The sequence below is a fragment of the Saccopteryx leptura genome, chromosome 9 (genome assembly GCF_036850995.1).
Source record: "Saccopteryx leptura isolate mSacLep1 chromosome 9, mSacLep1_pri_phased_curated, whole genome shotgun sequence".
Taxonomy (NCBI): Eukaryota; Metazoa; Chordata; class Mammalia; order Chiroptera; family Emballonuridae; genus Saccopteryx; species Saccopteryx leptura.
The window spans coordinates 26,911,780-26,927,643 of NC_089511.1; the positions used below are offsets into that span (position 1 = coordinate 26,911,780).

Here is a 15,864-nt window from a genome sequence, read left to right on the forward strand (position 1 = left end):
GGGTGGATCCCGGATGCATGCGGGAGTCTGTCTGACTGTCTCTCCTCGTTTCCAGCTTCAGAAAAAAAAAATACAAAAAAAAAAAAGCTTTAACTAATTAATGTGTATGCTAAATACATGTGCGTGTGCACACCACAGAAATACTAAGTTCTGGTTTCCAGAAGAGCTCAAACTGATGGATAACTGTGGAGAGGGCAGTGCATCACTCCACATCTCCTCCTGTGCATTCATTCACATGGCAATACGTAAATTAAACTATAATGGTAGCCTTATTTATAGATGGCTTGAGTGTGGCCCTCTGAAGCTTACAGACAGGTGAGAGAGCAAATAAAGCCCAGAGACCCAGACCCTCGCTGTCATGTATGATATAGGTGACAACTGAGATGTTATCGCTGAGTAAGTCTCACGAGATACCAAGCATCAGGGAAGCGGTTTGAGTGCTCGCTGGAGCTCAGAAAGTCCTGCATGCAAGAGGAAGACTAGCAATGGCAGGCTGCTGAGAGACTGAGGGGGGCAAAAACATATGACATCACTGGGGACCTTGGATCCAACTTTGCTGAAAGCTAGCCCTTCTCACACAGGGAGGGATGAATTAGAAAGACTACTTGCAGAGCCAAAACAAAAAAATGTTTTTTGATGCTTAACCTAGCTGTAGGTGGAACTATTCTACTTGCAAATGAAAAGTCCTATAATATATAAATAATCTCTACATTTTGACTATACACTAGCCAGCCCTGCCTGCCCCGTTAGCATACATACTGGCTAACGCTAGTCAGAGCACAGACAGCCACGCTTACACAGCGTGATGCATTTCACGAAGCAAAAGCAGTTTTCCAGAAGAGGTTCCAACAGTCCTCCATTTGCCCTGCTGGTCTTTTGTAGACACCTTCAGGACACGGGTTCACAGTCACCAGTGAACGTGGGAACCACTTATGAAACTTTTCTTTCCTTTATGCAAATGGACATTCAGTCTCTACCCAGGATCTACTGAATTTGCAGGAACGGGGCCTAAATAGATGTTTTTGTGGTCTTTTTCCAAAGTGTCCAGCTCTTTTTGAAGTGGATGGAGAAAAAAAAATATACTACTTCAGACCTTGAATACCCATATGCCACTGGCAGGAAAATATTATCAAGGCCAAGGTCTGGGTCTCAGCTGACGCTTCTCTCCACGGCTCCAGTTTTAATAGCTCTCAGTAAGTGCTCATAAACAGAAATGATTCTGATTGTCTAGGCTAAAACATCCCTCCCTGTGGGTGGTAAGGAGGACTGGCATAAGCCGATTTTGAAAACTCCTTTATGGATGAAGGTCTGTGCACTGGCCAGTTGGCTCAGTGGTAGAGCGCCGGCCCCACGTATGGAAATTCTGGGTTTGATTCCCAGTCAGGGCACAACAGGAGAAGCGAACATCTATTTCTCCACCCCTTCCCCTTCTCTATCTCTTTCTCTCCCCCTCCCTCAGCCATGGCTCGAATGGTTTGAGCAAGTTGGCTCTGGGCGCTGAGGATGGCTCCACAGCCTCCCCTCAGGCACTAAAATAGCTCAGTTCCTGAGCAGATGGTCAGAGCATCACCTTGTAGGGGGTTTGCCAGATAGCTCCTGGTCAGGGCTCACAAAGGAGTCTGTCTCTCTGCCTCCCATGCCTCTCAATTAAAAAAAAAAAAAGCCTGCAATAATACCATTACTCTCTCATTACCTCTGTCAATATTATTACTAGGTGCCAAGTAGTAGTGTTTTACCTTCAACTAAGCATCCATAAACCCTGCAGGGGGCGGGGTACTGCTATTATCCCCATCCTAGCAGTGAAGAAATTAAGCCCAGAGAGGGTAAATCCTTGAACCTGGGTCATGCAGTTAAACGGGGCCAGAGCTGGGACCTCAGGGCTGCCCTCAGAGCCAATGCACCGCACTGTTTTAGCACACATCCATTCCTCCACATCTTTATTTGTTGATACTCTTTGATTCTTCACCTTTCTCCCATTTTGTTTCTTCAGAGTTGAAAAAAATGTGATCATCCTCTCTGCAAAACTCCCCACCGTTCTCAGTGGGATGATGGCCAACACCCAAGTGCTCTCTTCCTGTCCCAACCGCGGGAAGAGAGTCTAGGGCGGGAACCTCTTCTGCCATTTCCTTCCCAGCCCCTCTCCTTGGCCAAAGCCAAGAACAATCAAGTGCGTGCCAGGCTATGTGCTCATTGAAAAAGGGTCACAATCCTGCAAAAGAGACTGCGCTACCATGGCCACTTTACAGATGAGAAAACTGAGGTGCAGAGGTCAGAAGGTTGGGGTGGGGTCTCATGCTTCATTGGCTGTCGCTAACCGGCAGAGAGCACGGAGAAAGGACCAGTCTTTCTCCCTCCCCTGTGAGCACCCCTTAACTCAGCCTTGGGGGAGTTTTGCTACAAATGTTGCTAAGAGCAGATAATTGTCTTCACAAACCATGTCAAAAGAGGGCCTATGGGAGAGAGGCAAAAACATCTTTTTATCCTCGATGAATGGAGTAATAACCCAAGAAAATATCTTTGATTTAGATCAGCCTGTTTACACAACCCAGTCTAATCCTTAATTTCACGTGATCCTCTCAAGTGACTGCAAAGTTCCAAAGGGGGTCTATGTAATTCAGCAAACCCCTGCTAGCTAACAAGGCCCCACAAAGCCTCAGAGCCAGCCTGCCTGTCTGGACTAAGGTCATTTAACTTCAGCCCTTTTATGAATGGAAATCAGCTTTCTAAAGACTACCAGGCAAGGCAGTGACCAGCAACCGACAACTCAGGGGCTGAGCCCTCTGAGTCATAAACTACTTCTGAAAAGGGGAGATCAAAGCGTCCCTACCACCTATTGAAACCCAACTGCTTCCATAGTTCCTCCCAGGGACCAGGCTCTGGAGAATGGGTCCCTGCCGTCACCGTCTACAAAGGCCACCAATAGGAAAGATACAATAAGGACATTATTAGGGCAGCCAGCCATGGGGTAGAAATGCCACTTACGGTTTAATTGTCGGGGTCAAAGAAGAGAGAAAGGAAGGAAAACCAAGTGACAAAAAATTAGCACATCAGAATCGAGGCTGGAGGGATCGTGGGGCAGTGTTGATCACCGCACACACTCCACTCTGAGCCCCTGGGGCCGTGCGGAGGCTGGGTCCCCCTCCACGGAGACTGGACAGGTGATACGGAGAGGAGCAGCACAGCAGTGGGCCACTCTTGCCAGCTGGGCCCCTCGCTGAGCTCGTTAACTGAAGGTAAAGTGCTGATGCATTACAGAGCTGGGGGCAAATGCAGTTAGGGTACTACTAGTTCACATGTCTTTTCATTTGATTCATGTTGTGAATGGCCCTTGGTGTGGAGTCTCTTAATTAAGGAGTACATTTGCCCAGCTGGAATATCTAGGGTATTTGATTTATCGGGAACCAATAAAGTGTCAATAACCTTAGACCTAGGTATTGCTTTTTTATGGTAAACCACAGAACCCTGACAAGTTGTTGATGGAAGTATGGCTTAAAAAGTGAGGGATTAAATTAGTATCAAAATTCCACCCTTCGGAGCTTCACAATGCACACTGGCATTTTTAAAAGGTGTGAAACGTATTACAGAAAACACACTTGCCTAGTTGCATTTAAATTAAACATTTCCCTAACTATATGGGAACAGATCGCCTAGAAACTATTTACATACTTACATGGTCATAAAACCCTTTTCTTCCTGAAGTTAGAAATCAATACGTAATAGTATAATATCTCTTTCACTGTTTTGACGATTTTCTTGTTACAAGACTGCAAAGAGATGCTCCTTGAAGAAAAGTTTGCATGATCAAATAAATGAAAGCAACTCTAGGTTTAAACAGAGTCAAACAAGTATCTTTAATGTAGGACATTTCTGACTGATTAATATGCTAATGTACATTCATGTTAAAGCTCCAAGAGGTGGCACTGGGCACTACTGTGACCATGCTGCCCCCTTTTCCAAAACCACGCCCTCTGAACTCTTTGTTCCAGGTATCTATTGAATCATAGTTTGGTTAAAAACAAAACAAAACAAAACAAAAAAAAAACACAATCATCATAAATGGTGACAGAAAGAGACAAGAGTTTGGGTATTGAATACACAACACAATATACTAATGATGTATTATAAAGTTGTATGTTTGCAACTTCTATAATCTTATTAAGCAATAATACCTAAATAAATTTAATTTATAAAAACACAGTTACAAAATTAAAAAAAAAAAAAAACAAAATAATTTCTAGGTCTAAAATCACTGCTCAGTTCTCCCACAGAATGAAATCCTATGAACAACACCTGTTGTACAACACCTGTTCTGTTTCCCGTTTTATCCATTGTTCTCTGGACAGTGCCTGACATAACAGAAGCTCATCAATAGTTTTTATTGTTGTTGAATGAAACAATAATTCTGTGTCTTCCCAGTCACCTCTCCAAATACACTTCCACTAAGTTTCAAAAGTGAGATCTGTCAAACCACCAACAAATCAAATTAAAATCATTTTCCCGAAATGTCCAAGGTCTAAACCCAAAGGCTCTCTACCATTAGTATACAGTCAAATCACTTGGAGAGTTAAACATATACATTACTGGGCCCAGTTTCCCTGACTTTCTGCTGTGGGGCAAGAAATTCAAAATGTTAACACCTTAAGTGATGCTAACGCATTTGATTATACTCTGAAAATCACTGTCCTAATAAAAGGGATCATGGGGTGAAACATTTCTGGGAAGAAAGGTATTTTAGATCTCCCAGTATGTAAAAAAAAAAAAGATGCAGTTTTTTTCTATCATCACAAAAAAATTAATAAATATTGGTGAAAGTTGGCTGAAGTTCAATAGCAAGATGAGTCTCTCAACAGCATAGACTTCCTGGATGTAATGACCTTCCCATCGCTGTGATTGTCAAGAAAAGGCAGAACATGGTAGAAAGGACACACACGGCAGGTGGTAATATAGGTTAAGTTAACCTGCAAACCCAAATACCTTCACAGAGTGCGAGGCAGCCAGGTGTAGGGGGCAGTGGTGAGCTGGACAGTGCTTGCTCCTAAGTAAAGGCATTCAAAACTTTAAAATAATCACCACAGACATAAAGGCAAGCAGGATTCACTCAGGGAAGGTCGCAACTCCTGTTTTATGAATTACTCCAAGTCAATAACTGCCTACTCAACTACTGAATAAAGTAAAACCTGTCAGTTGAGAGGAATGCATTTTCAGAAAATATTTTAAGTAGAGTTTAATTCTGACTTATTGAGAAAAATTTCCTTTCAGAGAAACCCCAGCTGGAGTATGCATGTATGCTTGCATAAGAACTTATATTTTGCTGTTATAATCCTTCCGACCATTCGCACTCTCTCCTGGGGTTTCCCTAGCAGCCAAGGTAATGGTTAGCTTCCCTATTGGTACTATGTTATCCAAAGGTGACTTGTTACTTTCCTATTGCACACTGCAAGCACAGTAGGAGATTGCTCTAACCCTACAGGTGTTCTGATGTCAGTCACCCAGCTCCACTCTTGGAAAAATACTGGTGTAGAGACTTCAAGTGGAAGAAGCTTCATCTCCTAGTCTCATTCATCTCATCAGTTTCTGTCTTAAGAAGAGCTGCTCATCCCTTCTAGCATGTGGACTTTGATGTGTCTCTCCGACAAACACATTGGAAGGATGTTGTCTTTCTCCTGAACTCTTGAATCATTTACTATTCTGAATCCATTATAGTAGTTGCTAATTAACTTTAGAGAAAGTATTAACCCCTTGTTTGGCCAAAGAAGCTGGGCCGTGTCTGTGGGTTTCGGGTAGCAGAAAGAATGAAGAAATTCTTCCTTGCAACATAATTATTTCCCTCCATCCCCATTTCTCAGTGTCCCTAGTGAAGAGTCCCCTCAATGTGATGCCTTACGTGATCCCACAGGGCTCACTGTTGCTATTTGATAGTTTCATAAACAGATCAATGCATTGTTAGAGTCAAAGCCATAACGATGTTAAGTTGACAAAGGTGCTTTTGCTCAGAATTCCTGTTTCTATTCACTGTGAAAGGAAAAACCACCACAGCTTAAGGTGAAAAATATACTATTTGTTGTCCACGTATGATATAGATAAAGAGAATATACAAATGGCCAAAAAGCATAAGAAATGATCACTTCAACAACCATCAGGTCAATACAAACTAAACTCATAACCACTTCAGATCCATCAATAAGAGTGGCTAAAATGGAAAAGATAGACAATAGCAAGTGTTGGTAAGGATGTGGAGCAACTGGAACTCCTCACACACTGCTCATGGGAATGTAAATTAGTGTAATCGCTTTGAAAAGCTGTTTGGCAGAATCTACAAATGCTGACTATACACATACCCTGTGACCCAGAGACTTCAGTCTTAGGTATGTTTCCAACAGAAGGTGCCCATAAGTTCAACAAAAGGCATACAGAAGAATGGTCAGCAGTACTCTTCATAACAGCCCTAAACTGCAACAATTTGAATGTCTGCCAAAAACTAAATGGAAACATTGTGAAATCTTGATACAGAGAAATGTTGTATGATTCTATTTATGTAAAATATTAAAGCAATGTGAGAAGATAGAGGTTTCCTATGGTGGGTAGAGACAGGAAGGGGACATGGGGATCTTCTAGGGCACTGGTAATAATCTTGTTTGATCTGGTTGGTGGGTACCTGGGTGTGAACTTTTTGAAAATTCAGCCCTGGCCGGTTAGCTCAGCGGTAGAGCATCGGCCTAGCGTGCGGAGGACCCGGGTTCGATTCCCGGCCAGGGCACACAGGAGAAGCGCCCATTTGCTTCTCCACCCCTCCGCCGCGCTTTCCTCTCTGTCTCTCTCTTCCCCTCCCGCAGCCAAGGCTCCATTGGAGCAAAGATGGCCCGGGCGCTGGGGATGGCTCCTTGGCCTCTGCCCCAGGCGCTAGAGTGGCTCTGGTCGCAATATGGCAACGCCCAGGATGGGCAGAGCATCGCCCCCTGGTGGGCGTGCCGGGTGGATCCCGGTCGGGCGCATGCGGGAGTCTGTCTGACTGTCTCTCCCTGTTTCCAGCTTCAGAAAAATGAAAAAAAAAAAAAAAAAAAAAAAAAAAAAAGAAAATTCATTCAGCCATACTCCATGATTTTTGCATTTTTCTGTGTATACACTGCATTTCAACACAAGGTAATAGAGTAGCATCTCAGCTTCTCAGTTGTGGCTCTGTCCTCTTTCTTGTTTATTTTCTTGTTGTTGAAGAAAGCCTGGGTGTTTTATAAGGTCATGGGGAAGTAATGCAATGTGATAAGCTTGATTTTCTCCCTATCCCATGCTAAATGGGTCCTGCCTGGACCAACATATTGAATAATCAGAGGCAGATGTTTAGAGATAGCAGTGGTTTTAGAAATCATTTATATGTTTCAGGAGAAGAAACTGAGGTCCAAAGAAACAAAGTTAATTAAGACTATGTTGAACAGTGGCACAGAATCTGAGTTTCATGATTCTGATTTATGTCAGCCTTATCACAAGCAGATGAGATTGTAATTACCTCTTTCATGTCAGTCACAAAGATGAAAATTTACTTGCCTCATTCTTATGTGTTCAGTGATCATTTGCTCTCTCTGTTCACAAGAGGCTCTCCTCATTAGGAGAAATAACCCAACATCTAGTTACATGAGACAACAGATCAGATTCCCGATCACTCACAGAAAGTGGAATCCTGAGAAAACTAAACACGAGGAGACTAAGTTTTGCAGGAACTAGAATACACGTAGAGCAATTGCTACCTTCTCAAAACAGCTATAGCACTTTCCATGTAAGAAGTCACTTAATCCCCACAGTGCTAAGACACAGAGATTAGTAACTTGCCCAGGTCTTACTAATAAGTGTTGGTATAAGAGAATGATCCTGAACAGACTGCTCTTATCCACTGTGTTATATGGAATGGGAAAGTTTAAGCCACTATGATGGGGTACCTACACTCCTTCTGAAGATATGAGGACACTGGATTAGACAGAAGAGAGGGAAATACGGGGGTAATGCCCAAAGAGCAAGAGACTACAACAACAAAACAAAAAAGCCAAGAGACATCTGTGCTTGTGCACGCACATGTATGTGTGTATAACCATGCTACAATAAACAGGTTATTAGAGAGCCATATCGATCATTTAAATGAATCAAGCTTAGTTGCTAAATCTTTATTTTGCTCTAGTACTTTAAAGGCTATACCAAAGAATATCATTAACTCTGGTGGTGATGAAAGATTTTAGCAAACTTTCAAGCCACAATATGAGGGAAAGAGTTAAACAGTCAAGTTTCAACTAGCCAGGAACACGGGAGTCCTCACTCAACGGCACCCAAGGCACTCTTGCTTTGTGTCATGATGGACGATGGACATAACTAACCACGTACTCAATTGGGCTTTCTCACATTTTCCTTCTAATCATCCAGAGCATGACCAGCATGTGTCTCCACAGACACACACACACACACACACACACACACACACACACCAGTTCAAGACACTTCTCAATTGCAACACAGAATGAAATCAACCCCAAATGCCATTTAGTGCCTCATATATTTGATTGAATTCTGAGACAAGTATCATTTACACCAAATATTCTTGGCCTGGAGCTCAACAAATGAGGATCACATGGAGAGGGAAGAGCACTTGTCCCAAATGCTTCTGAGAGCTCTGCTTCCCTGGATGGCACGCTCAACCCTGCCAGCCCGCGAACACATCACACTCGAAAAGGACGTCTTCCCCGAGCAGAACGTGAACCGATCAGTTCAAAGAAAACAAAAGGCCTCCCTTCTACAGTGAAGGTTGGGCTTAACAGGGCTGCTGAATGCACTTCTGCACTGAAATACAGTTTTCCTGTTTCAAAGCAATGTAGAGGCATGCCGTTTGTTAGATTTATATAATGCCTGGTCTCCCAAGACTTTCCAATGCGAATGGCATCCATCAAATTAATTTCCTTGGGGATCGTCTCAAAACATGGAGCATGAAGAGGCCCAGACCATTAAACATCAAAAGAATGTTCTAAATGGTAATTAAAGTTCTATTATATTTTCTTTTTCTGGGAGCAGATTAGATTAATTCAATTGAGAATTATTAGAAGTATCAAAGCTGACAGTGTTGAATGGGTCACGTTGGCTGGAAGAGCATCAAATACCGCAGACATCTGTTCATTCAAGTTCCACAAAACGCATGCGAAAGGAGGAGCTGACTCCCAGTGCGGGTACTTACCAAGCCGGCACAGGTCGACACAGCAACAGAGGAAGAGCTGTCATTTCTGATAAATCCCTGATAGAAACATCGCTGCACCCTGGGTCCCCGAGTCTCCGAAGCACCATCTTTTCCAAGTACCTGGACAATAAAGTGACTGCTCAAAATCGCCGAGGGCTTAAGTTCTAAGTGGAGTTCCTGTCCAAATGCTGAAAATCGGTAATGCAGGGAGCTGCTGGCACTCAGCGCTGATCGCTTTCTCCTGCCGCTGTGCAAAATGTCGTGTGAAATATATGACCCGCCCGCGTCCACTTCTACCGGTGTGACAAAGACGTAATCTGCAAGGGGAAAGGTTTAGCTGTCAGCACCCAGAGCCCACAGTGCCACCCATCACTTCCCAACAGGCTGGCAAAGAGGTAGCTTTGTTCCTACGGCCATGCGTCCAGATGAGATATAATTCACAGCTGCTCACGAAGAGGAGAACCCTGTGGTCTTTACAGCTAGCGCTGCCTCAGTTAATTCCTATAAAAACTGAAAGTCAAGCACACTCTTGATGAGTGTCAAGAATGTTTGTGGAAGAGGCCACAAACTCTCCTGGTCTAGGGATGGACTTTTTATATCTCAGCCACAGAGTCATTCATTCATAAAAGAAATTGTTTTGGGGATGGAGACAGAATAAATATAAAACTATCAAAGTAAAGAAGTGGGATTTTTTTTCAAGGAGATGACTATCTTTGTATTTAACCTATCCTGGGAGCACTTAGTGGGGAGGGGTGCAAAGAATTTAACTTTCAAATAACTCAACAGTGCTGAGTAACCAGAGAGAGGAGATCTCAGAAAATGAAGCAACCACAGTTTCCTATTTCCAATATTAATTAAATGCGACAATAAAACTCCAGAACTCGTAGCAAGCTCAACATTTTACTATGAGCTTTCACAGGGACGATCCCATTTAATTGTAAGCACAAAGTATATAGTGGATGCATAAAAATGCTTCGACGCTGTCAGAACTTTTCCTACACAGCCTGATGTTGAAAATTGCTCAGACATGTTGTCAGATCAGGGACACCTGGAAAGGCATGTTTAGAAATACCTTCACCGTTGCTCCCTAGAGCAGCACTAATTGCTGCTTGTTCCAGCGGGGAGGAGCTAAAAAACAATTTGCTGCTTGGGAAAAAAAAAAAAATTGAAGCCAGCACGCTGCTTTCTATCACAAAACATTGAAGCTGAAAAGTATCATCCCACAGAATGATTTGGAATATGCCCTCTGAGCATTAGCAAACACTCTACTTTCCAGTTTCTAGGCACAGAATGGGAAACTAATTTGGAAAGTGTTTAGAAAGATTCTGAATAACTAACAGACATGTTTGAGTCACTCGGGTCCTTGGTTACAGAAGAAGGAAAAGAAAGAAATTTCCCTTTTCCCAGAAGAGTCAACAACTAATATATATATATATATATATATATATATATATATATATATATATATATATATATATATATATCAATAAATATGATTACATTTGAAAAAAAGGAAAAAATTTCAACATGTCAATATTAAACTGTTGTCTCCCAGATGACCCATGACTCTTATTGCTTGAGCAAATCTCACTGTTACAATATTCTTTATGTCCTGCCTCTTGCATTCTCTCTTTGACTCCTTTAACTACAAATACTATCAAATTGACATCCATATCAAAAAATAATCAAGAAAAAAATGTTTTTCTCCTCTCTTAACCTTAAGAAACAGAGCAGGTGTAAAAAAAAAAAATCTCGCTTATGACGCTTTACAGGTATCTGGCTTTTGATTAAAGGCAGCTTTTTCCTAGTGAAAAACCTTGTGACAACCATCCCTGACACATGCAACAGAGTCTCTCCGAGAAGTTGTTCTCCATAAGAAGTTGTTTCTTACCTCCTTGTCCAGAACCATCTGAAACGCTGCCTGTTCTTAGCTGGGAGGCCACGTGGGAGCCTTATCCTGACAGCCTTTAATGGAATGAGCCTGAAAAGCCGCTGCCACCACCATCACCACCGCCACCCACCCGCCCAGACACCTGCCACTAGTTTGTGTTAACGGGGAGAATGAGCAGGCTGATGGTAATATTCAGTCCTTGATGGGAAGAGGTGAGAGCTGCCTGTAGAGAATGACCTGATCAATCACCTCAGGGGTTGGCTATCGATGAGGTCCTTACAGGCGGTGGCTGGAACAGAGGGGACATGCAGCCATGTGACACAGATGAGACAATACAAGGTTGTTTTAGAAATGGCAGCCAGCCTGTCTGGTTGGACAAAAGGTGAATTTCTAAAGAGTTAATTCCTGACTCCTGTTTTCCTCATTCACCCACCCCCAATACAGTCCCTCTCCATGACTCTGCCATTCTTCTGTCCCCCAAATGATCCCTTGTCCCCTGACAGGAGAAGGAGATAACCCTCAAGGCTAAAATGTAGAGAATCTGGTTGGACATCAAGGTCTTGCTAGACACCTTGGATCAGGGAGCAGCTGTTCTGTAGCTGGTGGGAACCTGGAAACAAGGATTTTCCTTCTGGGCACCATCAAGAAGTTAATAAATGACAGAAGTGAAGTGTGTTCTGGAGGCTTTCAGATGGGAAAGCTTGGAAGAGATAAAGACCCCAGAGACCTCAAGCTATCTTCTTGACTCTAAAAGTGGTCTCTGGTAATCCAGGACCCCAGGGCTACGAAATGGAGAGAAGAAAGGGAGATAAGGAACCGAAGTGGAGAGGAGATGGAGGAGGAAGGAAAAGGGTTCATATTCTTTCATCCCCCACCAAGAATTAGTCTCTGCGGGCCTCCCCAGAAGGAGGAGGAAAGTGCCTTTTGAGATCAACCTAGTTGATGTCCATTTCCTTTCTAATTTCTCACCGGGGCACGATTTTTTTTTTTTTTTAAAAAAACAAGCCATCTGTGAACAAGGGAAAGTATTGTTTTCTCATTTATGTGACTTGAAGTTTGAGGCATTGATTCTTTTTGATAAGTTCAGAGTCCTTGCCACATCCCTCCCCCCCTCTCCAAACAGGAACCATTTCCAAGACGCACACGCACCTGCCACGTTGGGGGCTGGGGGTGTGTGTGGAGGGGTGAGCTTTCCTACCCTTTCCCCCTCTGGGAGGGAAGGAAGGGACAAAGTGACTGGAAGGGCCCTTCTAGGGGTGGGGGATGGGGGTGTCAAATACGAACCATCGTTTAATCCGCTGCCGCCGCTGCCGCTGTCACTGGCTAAGGCTGCAGCGACCGACGCACAGCAGAAGCAGCACAGCTGAAGCGCCTGCAAGAGAAAAGGTGACATCGCACGTGAGGGGCGCGACGGAGCTTGCACCTGGCGCCCCCTGCCACCCGTTCTCGGCGCGCCCCTCGGCGGGCACCTGCCTTGGCCACACGCCCCAGTCCCGCCGGAGCCCACGGCGGGCCCGAGCCGGTGGCGGGGAGGGCGCACGCGAGCAGGAGGGCGCACTCCATGGTCAGGTGCGGGCGCGGCGGCTGCGGACGGCGCGCATTCTCCCCGCCGCCCCGGAGCGCGGCGCTCCAGGTGCGGCGCCAGGTGGGAGCCGCCACCGCCGCTCACATCGCGGGCCAGGCGCGCCGGGGCCTCCCCGCCTCCGACCGCCTGCGCGCCCTCCCTTCTGCCGGCGCCGGCTGCGGAGCTGCCGCCTTTGGCTCCCCGCGGGGAACGGGGGGCTCCCCGCGCCCGGGCTGGCGCGCGCCTCGGAGCGCAAACGGCCGGGGGACTCTGTCCGTGCCTGCCCGTGCGCTTGCCCGCCAGTCTGTGCGTCTGTCTGGGTCTGTGCGAGCGTCTGAGGCTCCCGGGGAAAGCAGCGCCAGCTGGCTCCCCCAGTGCGCCGGAGCCGAGCGCCCGCCTCTCCACCGCACGGTGATTGGCGACCAGCGGCTCCTGGGCCCGTCCGAGCCCCCGGGCTGGTGCAAGGGCGTGGGATTCCCGGCTTCGCGCCGAGGGAGGGGGAGGCGGGGGAGGGGAGGCTGGGAGAGCGTGAGGGGGAGGGAGGGACCCACCGCCGAGAGAGGGAGCGGAGCGCCCTGGGTCAGGCTTGGAAAACGTAATTTAAGCGCACGAAGAGATGAGCTGAGAAAGGGGGAGGCTCAGGTAAGTGGCGCGACTTCTTTGCTGCCTGTGCAGACTTCTCGTTTACAAGACTTCTGAGCCCAGAGACAGACAAGGTGCTGAGCGTGCTCAACACCTCCCAAGTGCCGGGTGCTGTCCCCTGCTTTATCTCATTTACCTATCCTTGCAAAGGTGGGGTTTATTAACCCCTTGATAAAGATGAAGAAACTGGGCTCAGCTGAGCTCAAGATAGCCTGGCCAACGTTATTTCTAAGCTAGCAAATCCAGGACCACCTAGATGGCTGGAACCCTGAGCCTTGTCTGTCTGTGGCATGACTGAAGGAGACCAGGGTGGTGAGCGCACAGTAGAGTACACAGATGTATTGTAACGATGTACATCTGAAATTTATTTAATGTTATTAGCCAATGTTATCCCAATAAATGTTTTAAAACACACACAGCTGGCTGGCAGTGGACTCACTGCTTGTTCTGGATCTTTCTTCTTTGAGTGACCATGCTTCCAACTCCTAAAACCTGAATCCTGGCCCCAGACAGCCCAATCTGCAGGAATCAGAGGTCACAAATGGTGCTGCGGCCCCATGGGTGGACATCCCATTTGCTTTGTGCGTGTTCATTTACTCCATACATTTATTTGATCCCTACGGTTTGCAGTGACGAACCATACTCTCACAGGCTAGTGCTAAAGGCTCTCATAGGATAACTCAACGATACAAAGACTGAAAGGATCACAAATATTCTAAAGCAAAGCATAGGCCACTAACTTAGAAAGAAAAACAGCAGACTCTCATTTAGTTGGTGGGAGGGAGGAGGGAATAAGAGTGTGTGTAAGATGTCTCTTCCGAGGGAGCATTTCAGAGAAGACCAAAGGCTGAGTGAGGGTCAGTGTTATAAGGAGAAAAAGGAGAAAGACCTCTACTGTTAGGAGAGGCTGTGGGCACAGCAAAGGCGAAGGTCTTGAAACAGGAAAAGTGCTTGACCTGATGGAAACGTTACAGGCCGGAGCGAGAGGCAGAAACAGATGCCGGGCTGCAGAGCCTTGTTGGCTGAGGCAATGCGCGCGCATGTGAGCGTGTGTGTGTGTGTGTGTGTGTGTGTGTGAGAGAGAGAGAGAGAGAGAGAGAGAGAGAGAGGAGCATGTGTAAGAGGCAACATATCTCCACTACACAGGATGCGGCTCGTGTGTGTGTGTGTGTGTGTGTGTGAGAGAGAGAGAGAGAGAGAGAGAGAGAGAGAGAGAGAGAGAGGGAAGCATGTGTAAGAGGCAACATATCTCCACTACACAGGATGCGGCTCGTGTGTGTGTGTGTGTGTGTGTGTGTGTGTGTGTGTGTGTGTGAGAGAGAGAGAGAGAGAGAGAGAGAGGAGCATGTGTAAGAGGCAACATATCTCCACTACACAGGATGCGGCTCGTGTGTGTGTGTGTGTGTGTGTGTGTGTGTGTGTGTGTGTGTGAGAGAGAGAGAGAGAGAGAGAGAGAGAGAGAGAAGCATGTGTAAGAGGCAACATATCTCCACTACACACGATGCGGCTCTCACACGTGGATGTGGCTGGAGGTGCTGGGCAGAGGGAGCAGCAGGAAAGAGGGGAGCAGTAGGAAAGAGGGGAGCAGCAGGAAAGAGGGGAGCAGCAGGAAGCTGTTACTGGAATCGTGGTGAGAAATGGACCAGGGCAGTAGCAGTGGAGTGGGCAGAAAGGTACTGAGGTGAAGATGAGGTTCATGTCACAGCTTACAAGTGACAGCTCACAGGTTTAGTCTGTTCCATTGGACGCGGTGGTGAAGAGATGACCCTGGGCTATATTGGCAGACAGTGGCACGCACAACTTCTGCCCCCGGGGAAAGCTTTTTGGAACGACCTCACAGTGACAAAATCCAGTTTAAACAAAAACACTTAGCTTTCCGTGCATAATCTGTTTAAGCTCTGCGGGCTCTGTTTTATCATCTATAAAATAGGAGGGAAAGTAATACATCAAAAGAGTATCCCAAGGATTTATTTATGGTAAGGAGAGAAAGACACCTAGTAATTCTGTAACTTCATAGATTCTATGTCAAACTTTACTGTGCACAAAAGTCCCCTGTGCTGCCGGCTGACAGTGCAGTTCCTGAACCATGAGCCATGGGGACTCGGATTCAGTAGACTTGGTGCCAGATGTCCCTGTGGAGTAGTCCTTTTCTCCATCAACCTAAACGCTTATAGCCTCTCATTCACGAGAACAAATGTTTGTTGAGTCCTCCCCCTTTGAGGGACTGGAGGCCTTCTCCTGAACCTAATAATCCAGGAGTCCCACCCCCCATTGATTTTGCAGCTCTTCCCCCATAAACCTTTTGCACTTGGTAGATCCCAGCTCCCCAAGGATTGGTATACAAACCAAGACCCATATCCCACGTACTAGTAGATCTAGACACCAAAATTTCCAATTCCACTCATTTGCAGATGACCAGATCCAATTTCTTCTGTAGAACCAATACACAAACACTGCAAAGCCGAAACTTCTGGAATGATTTAGTACCTTTCAATATTCCAGGAACTGGCCCTGCAATATGTATAAATTGTCTCTAGATGGTGACAGAGAGTCATGAGCAAA

At 45.7% G+C, this 15,864-nt stretch overlaps 1 protein-coding gene across 1 annotated transcript in view; it reads right to left on the reverse strand.

Annotated features, from left to right (window-relative positions):
• The window catches only part of ADAMTS18 (ADAM metallopeptidase with thrombospondin type 1 motif 18), a 153,165-nt gene extending 143,820 nt beyond the window's left edge, over positions 1–9,345 (reverse strand). The window contains exon 1 of the mRNA XM_066348464.1: positions 9,206–9,345. The gene's annotated coding sequence lies outside the window, so the exon portion shown is untranslated. The remainder of the gene's footprint in view (positions 1–9,205) is intronic.
• Positions 9,346–15,864: the final 6,519 nt, after the last annotated feature.